General features: G+C 44.5%; 1 protein-coding gene across 7 annotated transcripts in view; it reads right to left on the bottom strand.

Moving 5' to 3' along the window:
* Positions 1 to 8,339, bottom strand: part of KLHL30 (kelch like family member 30) — a 51,934-nt gene extending 43,595 nt beyond the window's left edge. For 2 of the 7 annotated variants that reach the window (XM_068112332.2, XM_078775705.1), the window contains exon 1: positions 8,204 to 8,323. The gene's annotated coding sequence lies outside the window, so the exon portion shown is untranslated. Of the gene's footprint in view, positions 1 to 8,080 lie in introns of all 7 variants that reach the window. The other 5 variants (XM_068112331.2, XM_068112334.2, XM_078775706.1 and 2 more) reach the window with 5 other exon arrangements.
* Positions 8,340 to 12,142: the final 3,803 nt, after the last annotated feature.

The following is a 12,142-nucleotide window of genomic DNA, read 5'->3' as shown; positions in this document are numbered from 1 at the left end:
GAAATTAAAAAACGAACTGTTGATTTGACTTGGTCAATTGCATTTCATTTGTATAACTTTTTGAATGCCCAAAGTATGTTAAATGATTTATGCTTTCTTGAAAGAACAATAAATAAATAAATAAAGGCACAATTGGGAGATGAGGTGGATAAATAATAGGTTGGTCAAGGGGAAGATGGTGGTAGAAATATTAAAATAGTTGCTTTAACCCACTTTGTGTTGAAAGGCTTGAGTCCACCTATCAAGCCTCCTTCCACCTGTTTAACCTGTCAGTCCTATTTTTACACACTTTTATTTATCTTCATCTGAACTTTGTTTGTTTGTCCCGTTTCAAATATTTCAGCCGTTCGTTTTCTAGGTTTTTCATACATCCTAGAGAGCTGAAATTTGGCCCATGATCCTCTTTTCTGGTACATTTTCAACTATCAAATTTTAATTTTGAAAAAAAATTTTTTTTTTCAAGAGATTAAAATAAAAATAAAAATAGGTTTAAAACTTTTTTTAAAACAACAAAGTGTGTAGCCCTAAAACATGTTTTTTCGTTTACTTGTTCTCTGTGCCTTCTCTTCATCTGCGCTGTTTTGCTATGGCACAGATGGTACTGAAGTTTGTTTGACTACAAAGAGGACAAAAGGTGTAAGTACAAGCAATAGTTAGACTTACGGAATTGTTCATCAGCAAAATAAACACAAGTGCTTTCATAATAATCAGTATTAATTTGGATGTAGACAGGTGGACAATCAAGGCTTCAACTAAATCAATAATTTATGCCAAAAAGGAGACATTCATGATTATTGTTAGTGAATGCATATTGGAATGGGAATCGATCCTGATAGTCCGGCAGCTAAGCTAAATATAGCATAACAATTGTGCATTTTGTGATACAAGCACCAAATTTGGCACACTAGTAGACTATCATATTATGAAAAGATCTGGATATTGGGCCATCTCAGATTCAGAGATTAGATTTTTGCAAGATTTGCAGATTTTGCAGATTTGCAAGCTGAGATTGCAACGCCAGGGCCGGCCGACTCCTTCCTGCGAGCTGCCCACGTCACCCGCACAAGAAGAGCTCATCAAATCACTGCAGCGGCACTGCACATCCTGCAACACCGTGCGTATGAACGCCACTGTATGACATATGCTGATGATGCAGAAGACCTGCCTGAGTTCGAAGGCTGGTGTCACCAGAGAGAAGACATTCCCAACTTTCAGTACTGGGCAACTGTGCTGGAACTAGAGATGTTGGTACTGGTCTACGTGCGTTCTCTGCGGCAGGCTTCATTCACGATGTACCTTGATGCCCTGATGGAACTGGTCCCATGGTTCCATGCCTTAGACCACACACACTATGCCAGGTGGGTCCCTGTTCACCTGAGGGACATGGTTGCACTCCCAATGAAGCACCCAGATGTAGCCAGAGAATTCAGGGCTGGCAACTTCACTGTACAGAAGACGAAGAAGGTGTTCTCTTCGATCCCAATCAAATCGAAATCTTGCAAAAATCTAATCTCTGAATCTGAGATGGCCCAATATCCAGATCTTTTCATAATATGATAGTCTACTACTGTGCCAAATTTGGTGCTTTCCTCACAAAATGCACAATTGTTATGCTAAGTTGCCCCACTATGAGTTCTACTTGCTAACTGCATCATTCACCAAGGTACGGCTGTGCTGCTGATGTCGTGCCAAGGCACTTTCTGGTGGCAATGTAATTTGTTCAGTGGATCGGCGATGACTCGCCTACTCTTTGCGAAAGACACCGTGGGATCTCTATCATCCACCAACAACCAGTGCTACATGGCAGATGGGTCCTCAGGCTTATCGTATTTCCGATGCACAGCGCACACATTGATGTGTTACTCTGCATTCAAAATTCCAGGGTGACAGTTTATAGCTGGGTTAACATTTGAACTCTGGCTGGACAGCTCAAAGGTGAGTGCACATACCTCTAGGCCTCTAGGGCCTAGGGTATCCTGACAGCCGAGGTAACGATTACATTGCTTTGAAAGTTTTTAGCAAATTGTTAGAGGTGTATATAAATATATGTATTAAAAATATATATTTTAGAAAGACTTTTTTTTACTGTCTTAAAGGTTAACTAGCAGAAGCCCGTGGTAAAAATACCACGATATTTTAAAAAAATGGAAGCCTTTTATTCTTGCGCTGGTTAAAAAGATCTCAAAAATGGGAGGTTGCATATTCCTTAGCAGCAAAGAAAAAAAAATTGGGAGCAATTGAGACAGCAATCTGATACCTATACAACACCCAGGTTCAATTTTTTGTCAGATTGAATTTCTGACTGACAACATTCCGTGTAATGCAGGTAATACCGACGAGATGGGGAACCCCAAAATGGAATTTGCCAGGATACAACTACACAATGGCCTACTCATTTCGAGAGATCCGATACTATGCAATATTTCATCTCCATAACGCAAATTAATATGGGACAGTAGGCCAAAACAGGTCCACATTCGAAGGACGGCATGCTCTGGGATGCAGTGCTCTCTGCTGGGAGATGGGGATAAAGTTATTCCAAATAAACCCAATAACCAGTCAAGAACAAAAATCATTAAAGATCGAGTTTGAGGGCGGTGACGCAGTGCCCAAAACTACAGAGTTAGCTAACATGATGAGACAATCATGGTGCTTCACCTGTTATTTTTTAATGACAAGATTTGTAGAAAAGGTTTTTGAAAAGTACTCGCTGCAATCGTTTTTAGGCTGAAACTTTAATTTCTCATGACACCTGTGACTTTTCTCCCCTCATTTATCAATTTTATTACTTTTAAACCGATCTAAATGCCTGTTGATTAATTCACAGCATAATATTTAACGATAGAAAGTAAACGCTTTCCCATGGCTAGCGGCTCTTGTACTCAAATGGTACAAAGATATACAAGGAACTTCAGTGCAGGAGGAGGCTGTTCGGTCCATCATGGCTGCGCTGCACCAACCCCAGAAACCATAACCCACACACAAGCTACCTCGAGGCCCTGCCAATATCTCTGTACCTGTACCCTCTATATCCAATGCATGTCGGTACCTATCCAATTCCAATTTAAACCTATCTACTTTGTCTCTTTCTGCTGCCACTACCTTTATCTGGAGGACCAATCCATGTATTAACTACTGACTGAAAGACCCCTCCCTGCCTTATTACTATCCTGTCAAATAAGTAAAATTGATGAAAATATAAAGAGAAACCCAGGTTACAAACATGAAATAGAAGATCGTATTTGACGCCAATGCTTCAATTTATATGACTCCCACCCGCATTGCGTGCCAACCATATTACATGGCATTACATGTTACATTTTAATAATAATAATAATAATAATTCATTTATTTTGTATAGCGCTTTTCCAGAAGCCCAAAGGCGCTTTGACAGAGTGGAAAACATAATGCATAACAATACATGAAAACAACAATTGCAAAAAGACAAGAATCAAGAAAACAAACAGCAGCGATATACGGCATATATATAAGACAAGAATCAAAAAGACAAGACAAGAATCAATAGGGAAATATTTAAAGCAAAAGGAGGGAGAAGGAGAAGAGATAGTCAGGGGTTAAATGCTGTGGGTTGAATGTTGAATGCAGCGTTGAACAGGTGGGTCTTTAGTGATGTTTTGAATGTGGTGAGTGAGGAGGAGTCTCTGATGGTGTGAGGTAGTGAGTTCCAGAGGGTGGGAGCAGCGATGGAGAAGGCCCTGTCCCCCCAGGATCTGAATTTGGTCCGGATGGAGGGGGTCAGGAGGTTGGTACCAGCAGAGCGGAGGTTGCGGGTGGGAGTGTGTCTGGAGAGGAGGTCAGCCAGGTAGGATGGGGCCAGGTTATGGAGGGCTTTGTATGTCAAGAGGAGGATTTTGTACTGGATTCTCTGGGGGATGGGGAGCCAGTGAAGCTTGTAAAGGACGGGGGTGATGTGGTCACGGGTCCGGGAATGAGTGAGTAGACGGGCAGCGGAGTTCTGAATGTATTGGAGTTTATTGGTGATTTTTGAGGGTGAACCATAGAGGAGGCTATTGCAGTAGTCCAGACGGGAGGTGATGAAGGCGTGGATGAGGGTTTCTGCAGCCGTGGAGGAGAGGGATGAGCGGAGACGGGCAATGTTTTTCAGGTGAAAGAAGGCTGACTTTGTGATCTGTTTAGTGTATTTGTCGAAGGAAAGGGTTTGGTCAAAGATGACGCCAAGATTCCGGATGTGAGGGGAGGTGGATACTGGGATACCGTCGATGTTGAGGGCAAAGTTATGGGTGGATTTTGTGAGCGTTTTTGGGCCAATGATGATTATTTCAGATTTATCACAGTTAAGCTTGAGGAAGTTGATTTGAAGCCAGGATTTTATTTCAGTGATGCAGTTTGTCAGGATAGAGTGGGTGTCGGTGGAGACGGACTTGGTGGAGATGAAAAGCTGGATGTCATCGGCGAAGCAGTGGAATTGGAGACCATGACGGCGGATTAAGTGACCGAGCGGGGACAGGTAAAGGATGAAGAGGAGGGGGCCAAGAACTGAACCTTGGGGGACACCTTGGGGGAGGGGAGCAGTGGGGGATTTGCAGTTATTGATGGAGATGAACTGGCATCTGTCAGAGAGGTATGATTTAATCCAAGAGAGGGCAGTGCCGGTGACGTTAAAGGTGGATTCAAGTCGGGTGAGGAGGATAGTGTGATCGATGGTGTCAAAGGCAGCGCTGAGGTCGAGGAGGACGAGAATGTTGAGGTTGCCAGCATCAGAGGAGAGGAGAAGGTCGTTGGTGATTTTGAGGAGAGCAGTTTCAGTACTGTGGTTGGAGCGGAATCCGGATTGGAATGTTTCATACAAGTTATTGGCAGAGAGATGATGTTTGAGTTGAGTGGCTACAGCGCGTTCCAAAACTTTTGACAGAAAGGGTAGGTTGGAGATGGGTCTGAAGTTGTTTAGGGTGTCAGGGTTTAGACCAGGTTTTTTTAGAATGGGGGTAACAGCAGCAATTTTGAGGGAAGGTGGGACGATGCCTGTAGACAGGGAGGAGTTTATTGTTGCAATGATAAGTGGAGAGAGAGCAGGGAGGGAGGCCTTGACAAAGCTGGAGGGGATGGGGTCAAGAGTGCAGGTGGCAGTTTTCATTCCTATGAGGAGTTCAGAGAGGTCAGTAGGAGAGATTGGGGAGAACCGAGACAGGGGATGGCAGGACAAGGGGGGGCAGGTGGTTGGAGGGGGAGCGGGTGCGGCGGTGGTCAAGCTGTTGTAGATGTTGTCAATTTTGCGTTGGAAGAAAGAGAGGAAGGAGATGCAGTTGTCTACTGTGAATGACTGGGTGGTGGTGTTCAGGGGGCGGAGGAGTTTGTTTATTGTCGAGAAGAGTGCTTTTGGGTTTCCGGAGCCAGAGTGGATAATTTGAGAGTAGTAGGCAGAGCGGGCGCGGGAGAGGGCATCTTTGTAGTGTTGTATGTGGTCCTTGTAGGCTTGGGAGTGAACTGTGAGACCCGTTTTATTGCGGAGTCTTTCAAGTTGGCGAGCACGAGTTTTCATCAGGTGGAGTTCAGGGGTAAACCAGGGAGCAGAATGGGTGAAAGAAACTGTTTTGGTTTTTACAGGCGCAAGCTGGTCAAGGCAGGAGGAGAGAGTGTGGTTGTAGTAGTCAGTGAGGTCGGAAGGGGTGTGGAGGTCAATGAAGGGAGAAGTGGACATTTTTTCAGAGAGGGTGGATGAGAATGAGGTAGGTGAAAGAGCGTTTAGCTTACGGAAGTTGATTGTGCGATAATGCCTTGGAGTTGGGGCGGGGATGTTGATGGTCAGAGTGATGGCTAAGTGGTCAGAGAGGGTGAGGTCGGAGCCATAGAGATGGTGCAAATTTAATCCAGTGGAGCAGACAAGGTCCAAAATGTGACCACGGATATGGGTAGGAAAGTCGACATGTTGAGTGAGGTTAAAGCAGGTGAGTAAATCAGTGAAGTCAGTGGTTATTGTGGAGTCAGTGGAGTCCATGTGGATATTGAAATCACCAAGGAGGAGGATTGAGGGGGAGAGGGAACATAGCTGGGTCAGAAAGTAGGAGAAGTCAGACAGGAATGATGGGTGTGGTTTGGGAGGGCGGTAGACGACAGCCATGACTGACTGCGTGTGACCAGAGAGTTTTAAAGCCAGGTGTTCAAATGATGGAGCAGATGAGATGGAGATGAGGTTGGTCTTGATGTCTTGACGGTGGATAACGGCAATTCCACCACCTCGGCCCTCCGAGCGTGGTTTATTGACGTAGGAATATCCACTGGGTGTGGTGAGGTTGAGTGTGTAGTAGTCCAGAGGTTGTTGCCAGGTTTCGGTGAGACAGAGAAAGTCCAGTTTGTTGTCCAGGATGTATTCGTTCAGGATGAGGCATTTATTGTTGAGGGACCGGGTGTTGAACAGGGTGAGCTTGATGTTGTTTTGAACAGCAGGGATGAATTCAGGTGATTTAGCCAGGGTTTGTAGGCAAGAGGTGCGATCGTGTGGGTTGCTGTGACCAGGTGCGCTGGGACGAATTTTAACTCAATTAAACGTCACATGACAAACTAGAACGGCACTCAGTAGAGAGCATATCTCCGCCAGGCTGAACAGTTTACGTTTTGTATCTCACCGATATTCCGGATCTGGATTCGGACATGAACCAAAATCTAATCGGCTTGCTCTTGTCACCTGCCCAACCCATCCACCTAGTTTTTTCATAACTTGTCCACAACTTTTTGAAATATCTTGCTATATATCGTTTTTGGCACCACGTCTCAATGGTGAAGAACCACTTAAAAAATTCTCGTATCCGGATCTTCACCAAAATTGAATCAATTATTCCTCGTCACACACCCAACGTGTCCTCCAAGTTTCGGCCGAATCCATGCACAACCTTTTGAGATATCCTGCTGACAAGGGAATAGATAGGGGTGGAAGCATCGACACCCATCCACCTTTGGTGATGGAGGTAACTAAAGGTCACATGAGTGATGAGAGAAAAACAAAAAGATAAAATGATTCCAACTCGAGTTATGATCTGAAAAATTGTTTACAAAGGGCACATGACCTTTGACCCGTCGATCCAAAAAAATCGAATCGACTCATCTTTGTATCGCAGTCAATACTTGCGCCAAGTTTGGTTGAAATCCATTCCGTGGTTAACGAGTTATTGTGGTAGCAAAGGTTTTCAATTAAAGGTCACATTTTTGTGACCTTTGACCTTTTTACCTTAAAGACCTTTGACCTTTTGAACTCAAAATCGAATCACCTAATCTATGCATCATAGTACACATTTGTACCAAGTTTGGTCAAAATCCTTTCAGCGGTTCATAAGTTATATTGCGGTAAAGACAATCTGACATGCACGCACGCACGTACGCACAACCCGAAAACGTAACGCCTCCAGCTGGACCAATCCATGGTTTTCGATTTATCCATGGTTCGATTTTCGAGCCACGATTTTCAAGATCATCCATGGTTGATCCCATGGTTCGATATCCATGGTTCGATTTTCGAGCCACGATTTTCAAGATCACATGAGTGATGAGAGAGAAACAAAAAGATCAAATGATTCCAACTCGAGGTATGATCTGAAAAATTGTTTTCAAAGGGCACATGACCTTTGACCCGTCGATCCAAAAAAATCGAATCGACTCATCTTTGTATCGCAGTCAATGCTTGCGCCAAGTTTTGTTGAAATCCATTCCTTGGTTAACAAATTATGGTGGTAGCAAAGGTTTTCAATTAAAGGTCACATGACCAAAGACCTTTGACCTTTTGAACTCAAAATCGAATCACCTAATCTATGCATCATAGTACACATTTGTACCAAGTTTGGTCAAAATCCTTTCAGCGGTTCATAAGTTATATTGCGGTAAAGAAAATCTGACACGCACGCACGCACGTACGCACAACCCGAAAACGTAACGCCTCCAGCTGTGGAGTCATTAAAAGGAGAGTAAAGAGCGATTTATCGAAGAGCATGTCCGCGAGTCGCGATAACACCGTCGCCTGGTGTGCGCAGCCCGAGGAAGGGTTCCACTGTCCGGGGATCGTGTTACAAAACAACGACGCCATGCGCGGGGTTCGGGTGCTCGGTCTTACCGGCAGCAGTAAAACACCGCGATCCGTTCGCTGTGACGTCACTGCGTTCAAGCTGATCTATAAATCATTTTCCTCAGGCCATTCGTTTTAATCGGCTTGTCATTACACGGCAACAGTGTTTACCTTCACTAAACCCGCGCCACCGTGACAGAGCAGCGGCTCCGAACTCTCCCAAAGCACTTTCCGTTTGCTAAACTTAGCGCTGTGAGGGTACACGCAGTTTGAAAAGGGGCGGAGTCTAACACGCTTCTTCTTCTTCATCATCTATCGAATTCCTACGATTAGGATTTAATATTTATTGTATGAAATCGATTTATTTGGCATTTCCTTTGTCGATATCTCTGCTGACGCCACGAACTTTTAACCTTGGTTCGATTTTAGAGCCACGATCTCACAAAGACAACAGCTGGAAATGGAAAGAAAGAAAAAAAAATAAGCTAAAAATAGAAATAGAAGAAGCGGGACCATCAGCCAAACTGGAAGATTCTTTTATATACACCCTCAGCATTCCATGCGCGAAACGTTACAACGATTCCCCGGTTCATATGAATGACGCGGACTTGGGGTGTGTTAGGTTACCAAGTTTCTTGGAGAGCGCTCGCCAAGTGGCTTAAGCACTCAAGCAAGCACTCCATTTGAAACCGCTAAGGAACGGCTGGCTTGGCGAGCGCTAGATACTGAGCACACCCCGGGAGTTCAAAAGTACTGCGAATGTCTTTCAACTGATCAACTCCGCTGAATGCCACCTGGACTGAAGAGCCAATCGGAGACCTGTTGCTGTTGCTGCTGTTGTTGTTGTTGTTGTTGTTGTTATTGTTATTTCCACCACCACACCAAGAGTGGACGGAGATTGTTTTCACCCCTGTCTGGCTCTCTGTTTGTGAACAAAATATCTCAAAAGGTTGTGGACGGATTTTGACGAAACTTGTTGGACAGGTTTTGTGTCTGACAAGGACGATTCGATTCGATTCTGGTGAAGATCTGAATGTGGATTTGGATATGAGAATTATTTAATTTTTAAAGTGATTCTTCACCATTGGGAGATTGGGACAAAAACGATACATAGCAGGATATCTCAAAAGGTTATGGATGGATTTGGACGAAACCTGTTGGACAGGTTTTGTGTCTGACAAGGACGATTCGATTAGATTTTGGTGAAGATCTGAATATGGATTCGGATATGAAAGTTATTTAATTTTAAGTGATTCTTCACCATTGAGTGATACGGCTGAAACCAACATATAGCAGGATATCTCAAAAAGTTATATATGGATTTGGACGAAACTTGTTGGACAGGTTGTGTGTGGGACAAGGAAGAATCGATTAGATTTTGGTGAAGATCCGGATCCAGCTCGTATACTTTTTAAAGTTATTCTTCACCACTGAGTGATATGGCCAATCAGGTATGCCCTACTGAGTGGTGTTGTTGTTGTGGTGGTGTTTTTTTTTTGTTTTTTTTTTGGAAGCGCACCTGTACCGATGATGCAGTGAGCTTGTTTCTATATTAAATCAATAGTGCTCATCTCCACCACCCCTTTGGTTTTTAATGCGCCCTGAGCCAACACTCGCCTCTCAGCTATCTATCCTTGGTTCGAATCCCGACCCAGGTGTAAACTGTTATGCCTGTTTCTCACAGGCGGAGTGATTCGTTAATGTGTGTGCAGTCCCTCGGTTGGACGTTGAACTGGGCGTCCCGTCTACCAGCATAGGTTGGTGGACGTTAAATATCCCACGGTGTCCTTCACGAAGAGTTGGCGAGTTATCACCGGCACCCTGAACAAATTGCTAATTCCTGCATGAGCTCGTAGATCGTCAGGCCTGGCCAGCCGGTTCGTGAAGGACTCGGGCCAAGCTTCCCCCGGCAAACCCCACAAGAAAGGTGGGATAAATGGGATCTCTAAATGGTATGTTAATGATGTACACACAACGCTAAACATAAATCTTCTTCCTCTTCAGATACCACCTTCGCTGCTCATAAAGATTAAGCCCCGCCCCCTCGGATTCTCGATGGCTCCGCCTCGATCCCTTATACAAGGATACCATGGTCCCTGAGCTCGACCGCAGCGCACCTGCAACACGGTAACTCTGGTATTCTGAAATGTTAGCCCTACTGGCTGTGCGAAGCGTGGTGCCCGGAGCCGTGCTGAGAGCCGTGATGCACGCCGTGCACGGAACCCCAGCACGGGCTTTTTCTGACGATGAGCTGAACTTGCTGCAGCAGCAAAGGTAAGCGCACTACCTGCTCTCGCTTATCCCATGGATTCGGACTCTCGGTAAAAGCAGATGGATCTAAAAACGACCTTTCTGAGTTGTATCCGTCCGGTCCCACCCGTTCGTTGTTCATGTTATTTTTTTCTGATTGTTCAATTGATCTCTGACGCCATCTGCGTGACCTTTACTAACTCTAAAGTTTGTTAAATGCTTTCCATCAATTCAACCGTTATTGGTTCGATCTTCGATTCCCGAAGGAAAAATTCTCGGTAGGGGGTGCTGCATTTTGGAGTACGCTGTCCGTTTGGAGGGGGCGTTTTTGATCCGTCTTGTTCATCTGCATCATTTTGTGAACATCAAATATCTTTTTTGCTTTACTGTTCAAACAAAATACCCATTGTCGTGTTAATTTGTATTTTTATAAACGTGGTGACCTGGAGGATGTTTAAAAAAAAAAATTTATTAATTTTTTTATTTGATCTTTGGCGAAGTGTATCCACCTGCTTTCTTTCAAGGGATCAATTGATGGAATCGACTTTGAGGTTTCCACTGTAGATACCGTGAGAAAAGGCATCACATGCTGTCTTTTACAAGCTTGAGAGCTCGTAAAGTGGGAAAGGTTACAAACTTTCCTGTGTGGGTGTGTGGCGTAGCAGTGACCACCACCTACCATCATTTGGACCTTGGTGATGCAAGGAAGACCTAAAGTCACTGCACAGTACCCTCATCGATGTTGACTCTCGACAGAGGAAATTCTTGAAACTTTTTATCATCCCTCTGAGAAAGATAACATATGATGAATGTTGATACTGCCATGTCGGATTGGGGTTTACATCTTTGACTGCTTTTTAGGTCATGTCTCGATTCTCAAAGAGATGAACTTGTGAAATTGGTCATGATGTCTGTCCGTCTGCTCGTCCATCCGTTAACTTATTTGCTATTTTTTTCTACTCCTCCCTTATCACCCAGCTAATTGTTCTGAAACTTGACACATGCATACAAGGCACTAGCCCGCACTATCACTCGGCTTTCCATTTTGGATCATGGGGACTCACGGTGGGGGGAGGGGGAGGGAGGAATTTACCCTACGAAACTACGAAACCCTACTCATTCCTTATTTACCAACCAATTCCTCTGAAACCTGATACAGCCCTTCTACTAGGTCCGCAAGATCGCTCAATCTTAGATTTTTAGATTTCGGATCAGGGTGGCTCCCAGAGTTTTAGGGGGGCGCCTGGGGAAGTTCCCCAAAATCAGCAGAGGTCTGAACTCCAACCTCAAGAGATTACCGTGGGCCCACTCGTGGATATTTTTTTGTATACAAAGTTGAGGCTCATTCAAGACGTAGGACACTGAACTGATCAGGATGCAACATAACAAAATGAGAGTGAGTGAGGGGTGGGGAGGGGGGGGGAGAAACATCGACCGTAGGGACAAAATAGAGGGAGACTTAGACAAATAAGGGATGTGGGGAGAAATGAGGGGTAGGGGAAGATACACATGGTGGACAAGATGAAATGATCTCAGAGGGACCAAGTCTGTCCCAAAGACACATGAAGTGACTAAAGTATCAGCTGAATTCGCCAAGTTTCGACTAAATACTCAAGGTTAGGGTCTTCACATTCACGAGATGTTTAGACCAACTGTTTTTGGACTACAGGTAGCCGAGATGTCCACACGAAAGCCATGATGCACTGGGATGTGCCAATTTATTGTGGGTGGACTGGGATATCAGAATGAGCTAACTTGTAATGCCAGCCTGCCACTTGTGAAGGGAAAATTGGTACATCCTGCCCCTAAAATCAGCAATTATGACATCTCAGGCAAAATGCTTCCAAGGGATAATTTTGT

Source organism: Myxine glutinosa, chromosome 4 (genome assembly GCF_964187855.1).
Source record: "Myxine glutinosa chromosome 4, kmMyxGlut1.1, whole genome shotgun sequence".
In the NCBI taxonomy this organism is placed as follows: Eukaryota; Metazoa; Chordata; class Myxini; order Myxiniformes; family Myxinidae; genus Myxine; species Myxine glutinosa.
The sequence above is the reverse complement of the archived record's forward strand: the minus strand, read 5'-3'. Positions and strand labels throughout refer to the sequence as shown.